We start from the raw sequence: 6,000 nt of genomic DNA, 5'->3' as shown, positions 1-6,000 counted from the left end.
TCCGTCGCGAGATCGCACGAGACAGTGCGACATACAACTGTCCGTGCGCAGAAACGCTGGTAAGCAAATACAGCTGGTAAGCCTTAGGTGGTGTAATGACTGCCTTTGCGATTTATTGATTGTCATCGCAAAACACACCTGTACCGGAAACTGTTTACGACGAAACTGGAAGGGAAGTCCCGAATCATTGCTGTCACAGTAGATACGTGGCAACAACACGTTGTCTCCTCGTCGTTTGCCGGTTAGAATGCATGAGTGGATGCAGTTGTTTCTTAGCGTGACAATCTGCAACCGTGTCCCATTACTAAGACCACGTTCCGTGTTGAGGTTTCGTAGGAGCTATACCGGGGCGTAGTGTTTCAACCGAAGTCGATGCAACGGAGTGCCACTCATGTTGAGTGAATTCAGGTACTCGGCAGGTAATTGCTGGTGCTCGTGCTCTTCCGGATTCACCTCAGTATCGATCGACAGGTAGTCCTGCTCGTAAAAAAATCTGTGTTCTGATAGTACTGTTCGATATCATGATAAATTTTTCTAATGAGTATTCACACACCTGTCTCGAGGTTTGCTGACAGGGGTAGCATTATGTCAAGTCCAATCCCGGTGTGGCCAAATTCCGTCCTTCGCCTATCCAAAGAGAAACTCGGAAAATTCTTTCAAATTGGTGACGTTCAAATTGATTTTCATATTGTCGCGTAGATACAAAATCTGACACTGATCCCACTCTTCTTAATGCATTGATCAATTATCTGAGCATCAATATCCTTCGGTACAATCGGAAGGATCTGTCGGAATTCATCGCAAAGTAGTATCAGCTTGCCGCGAAAAGGCAGACGTATGCCGACTATATCCTGGAGCGCCCGACCGACGGGCTCGAGAGCGTATCGACTGCTCATGGAAGCCTCGTCCCACACGATTAAGGACGTCTGACGAATGAGACCAATGGTAACTTGAACGTTGAGTGTACCATCCTTCCTCCACTCAGCAGCAGCGTTACTATCCCACTCGCAGCGGTAGCGAGCGCAATTTTTGATTGATGGCGTGTGAAGGCTAGATTTTTTTTTCTAGCAGAAACGACTTTCCGGTGCCACTCCGGTCCGTCGTGAAAAAAGAAGTTATTGGGATACTCTACAAAATTGTCTACTGCCGTTGTGATTGTGATATACACTGAACGCTGTTCCTCATTCACCATAGCACAGTGGGCACTCCCATACAAATACCGGGATAAAAGTCTAGCAGCTTTATTGACTAGAAAATTTGATTGAAACGTACAATTCAGTATTACTCCAAACGATATATGATCAGTTTTTGGCAATTCATGCCCTTTTTCATATTAAAAATCCTTAAAAAAGTTTTTTCATGTATTATAACGCCTGTATGTATGCAATTGCTGAACGTTTCGTTATATTTAAACTAACTGAACGGGTAAATATTATCATTTTTGATGAATGCATAGTCACAAAATAATTTAAATAGTATAGTAGCAAGAAAATTCAAACACATAAACTGAAAATAACATCGGCTTGCGATACAAATAAGAATCTAGGTGCGATTATGTCATTGCATCTCTGTAAGTGTCTGATAATATTATAATATGTTTCAAAACTTATGCTGCAATTTCCTAGAAATGATTAAAAATCGTTACAACTTACTATTGTACTCGATCCATTTGAAAATATAACTTGTTTGACAAGATATTTATCTCCGATTCAGCTTATTGTCCGGGGCTATAACTATTGCTAATGTTATATTACATACAAAAATGACACTGATATTACAAAGATGTATAGTTTGTTTCTTTGCTTTCAAATGCTTATCACGTGAAAACGAACTCAAATAAGGGCCTATATAATAAAAACATTTCTCATGATCGTTGGGCGTTGCAACAAAAAGCAAAAATTTATCATAGAAAGAGTATTTGTTATACAAACCCACAACTCATAATATAAGTCAAAATGTAAAAATAACTATTTTACATTTACATATTTTACTTATGCTGGTTTCATTCAATTAAACTTTCATTTAAAGAAAGGTAGGTAGATATGCCTCAATTTACTGATCTGTTTGCAAAATTCTTTCTTTTACCTCTATTCCAAACACGATTCCAGTTAAATTAAAAAAGTTGGTGCTTTGACAAAAGATTTGATGGAAAAATTGGTAAAAATCGGCGATGGAAAATCTTCATGGTGCATAAAATCCCCACTTGATCCATCAAAACACACTCTTATGTTATCTTACTAGTGTTGTTTTTCAATAAACTTTGTCAAAAAGGTCCATATTCAAAGTAATTTTGCTTAAATTACCGTCAGAAGTTTTATTCCTTATGTCACACCATAACCTCAAAAACGGGTGATTTTGGTCGTTGAACCACGGTACAGGGCTCAGAAAAAATTGATTATTTTGTGGTGTGGCACATAGTGGCAGCAGATTTTGTATTGAAATGAAAGATAAGCTGTTCTACTACAACCTGTATAATGTTTTAGCTTGAAGACTTTTGAAGCTTTATAAAAAAAATCGTCTTTTATAAAAATAATCATGATTTTACATGGGTTCTTTCATACTTTCACAGTTTTTTTATTATTTAAATCTCAAAAACATTGAAAACATTTAATTTTATAACAATAACAATAAAATAAGCTTTCCGAAATGGTAAAATTTTTTAACTTAGGTAGTTTAGTTTAAGAGAAAAAAATTATTAAAGACAGCATAAAAAATTTGAAAATTTTTAAATTTTTTCTCACAATTTTGACTTTGACAGGCTGTTACTCCGAGAATAAAGCACTTAGACCCATAATATTTTGGTGTTAACTAAGTTTAACCCTCTATTTTAAGAAAATAATTACAATTTTTCAAAAATCTAAAATTTTTTTTTGGACTTTTATCCCGGCAGTTGCCCAACGTGCATAGGCACGGTCGAAAGCGTTTCTTCTAGAGCAGACATGCCAAACATACGGCCCGCGAGGTCTTTGAATCCGGCCCGCAATGGAATTACAAGAACATCGATTATTATCTGGCTTGTTATGTTGTATAGCTTGAAAATAATTTGAATTTTTTGTGTGTGTACACAATTTACACTTAAGTAACACCCTATGATAATCCCACTTAAAGTCGAAACAGGTTCTTAGAATGCGCGTGTTTTTGTGGAGACCATATGGACAGGAAACGTAGAAAAAAGGAGAAGGGTAGGGCGGATTCACTTTGTCAACCGCGTCAATTCTGTGCTATCGTTCTCAAGTGTACTTTTTTCCATGTAAAATCACATGCCGTCACCGTGAATGCAAGGTCGAATTTTTCTTCTGCATTTCAAATTTCCTGAAAATAAAGTCAGCTATAGACTTATTCTGGACATTGTTGCGACCGCTCCCCAATAATGGCTAGCACTGAGAAGTACAAATTTGTTGTTTGTAGATGTCTGAAGAATTAGTTTCCAAGAATAAGCGAACTAGAAATTAACGCGAAATGTATTTTGCCACTGTCTTCAAATAACCTCAGCAGGAAATAACTTGCTTGTTTTTTGCGGGCAAAAGAACGTATAAAAACCAAAACTGAATTGGGTTCCTTTTCAAAATCACTTCAACCACCAAAGCGATCAGTTCAAACTAGTGATACAATTCAATATCAGTTAATTAATATCATTTATTAAAATGTCTATGGCTAAAAAAAGAAAGTCGACACTGAGTGCAGAGTTTTTAATAGCGAGTGGACATTATCCTACCTTTTTACGGAACAAAATGGTAGGCCTGTTTGTCTGGTGTGTGGGAAAACTATTGCCGTAATGAATGAGTTCAATATTCGTCGCATTATGACACGCAACACAAGGAAAAATTGGGAAAACTTGAAGGGCCAGCACGTGACGAAGAAGTGCAAAAAATTGATTTTGCAATCAAAAAAACAGTAATTTTGTTTTGTCAAACCGCAACAAATTAGTGGAGGTGCAGTGAAAGCTAGCTGCCTAATAACAAATGAAATTGCTATCTTATCAAAGCCATTCACGGAAGGGGAATTCATAAAACGATACATACTATTAGCTGCAGATAATATTTGCCTGGAGAAACGACATGACTTGAACTCAATAAGCCTGTCCAGAAACACAGTAGTCGACAGAATTTCGGACCTTGCAGCTGATTTGGACAATCAGCTGAAAGAAAAAGTAAAATATATTGTGGCGGTTTCAATTACCATCGACGAAAGCACCGACATCACCGATATCGCTCAATTAGCTATATTCATTAGGGGTGTAAATGCTTTGCTGGATATCACAGAAGAATTTGTTCAGCTGGCACCGTTGGTAAACACATCAACGGCAGAGGATATATTCTGTGTTCGAGATGCTTTAGATATGATAGGGTTTTATTGGTCAGGTCTTGTATGCGTGGCTACCAATGGTGCACCTGCCATGATTGGAAAAAAGTCTGGTGTTGTAATAAAAATTAAAGAAAAAGTAGAATCAATGAACGGAGGAGATATTTGAATTTTCCATTGCATTTTACATCAAGAAATATTATGTGCCAAAACTATTAAGATGGATTATGTTATGGGCGTGGATATACGTACCGTTAATTTTATAAGAGTGAAAGGTTTAAATCACCGGCAATTCGAAAACATGCTTAAAGAAAGTTAAATTCCACACGGCTTACCTTATCATACAGAAATTCGGTGGTTAAGCAAGGGAAATATGCTATAAAGGTTTTTTGAGCTTCGTGAGGAGATTAAATCTTCCATGAATAGTAAAGGAAAACCAATTGTTGAATTGGATGACGAATTTTGGATTGCAGACCTGACCCTTTTTATCAGATATAATTGATCATATGAATGCACTCAATCTATTGTTACAAGGGCGAAATAAAAATTGTAACCCAGTATTATGACAATATTCAGGCATTTGAAATCAAACTAAGGCTTTGGAAAACACAAATAACTCATGATAATTATATGCATTTTAGAAACCTTCGGACATTTCCACTAAATATAATTAACGTGAACAAACATTTGAACATAGCGAAAATTGATGAGCTGCGATTAGAGTTTAAAAAAAGATTCGAAATATTTAAAAAACTTGAAAGAGATTTTAATATTATTTGTTCACTGTTCCAAATAGATCCCTCAATAGCTACTGAAAAATATCAACAAGAACTTGCAATGTGATGTGTGAATTTGCAATGTGATACGAACATTAAAGAGAAATTTATTTTGCTTGATGTACATGAATTTTACCCCTAGTAGAAGATAAGAGAAAGCAGGTGTCAGGTAAATCAGGAAACTTGTTATTTTTAATATTCACATGCGAGAAGATATTATTTTCAAGTGCTTTACTGTTGCTGCGAAACTGGAGTAACTGGAGTTGGAGGACCATCAGGCGAAATAAAAATTTCAAGTCACAGAAAGCTTAGCTTACCAAGGCAAGCCTTGACTATACACCGGTTGTTGAGCCATGCATGAAGAAGGAATTACCATTACTGTTACCATAATCTCGACTAAAACTAATTTTGCAGGTAACTTTTCCCTGTGATTATTTCCAAAGGAATACACGTATTTGTAAAACATGGAATATAGAAATATATTATACGTATTAACATTCGGGTATGAATCATCGTTTATGAATTACGCCTCTTGTAACTATTATTTTAACACCTTGAGTGCCAAGCGTTTTAAAGGAAATTCCACAGGATGCCACGATTGAAGCGTGATTTGCTGATATGTGTTAGCAATGGTTGCACCGGCTCTAATTATTCACGTTCTAGATTTGTGATAATCTTTTGGGTTTCTTTACGCTCATTCATATTCCTGTTTGGTCATAAATTTTATATTTGTGCATAATAGCTATTCTACATATTCAAAAATTGCATTTTAAAATCAATTCTTCGCGTCACCCAAAAGTGGGTGACATGACCGTCAAGAAAGTTTGCCGTCACTCACTTTTTGGGTGACGCAGCATTCAAGGTGTTAAATCATGAAGAACGGTTTACTACGGTAAGTAGGCATGTATGTTTTACAACACAG

Source organism: Anopheles nili, chromosome X, assembly GCF_943737925.1.
Source record: "Anopheles nili chromosome X, idAnoNiliSN_F5_01, whole genome shotgun sequence".
Lineage (NCBI taxonomy): Eukaryota > Metazoa > Arthropoda > Insecta > Diptera > Culicidae > Anopheles > Anopheles nili.
Note: the sequence above shows the minus strand (reverse complement) of the source record.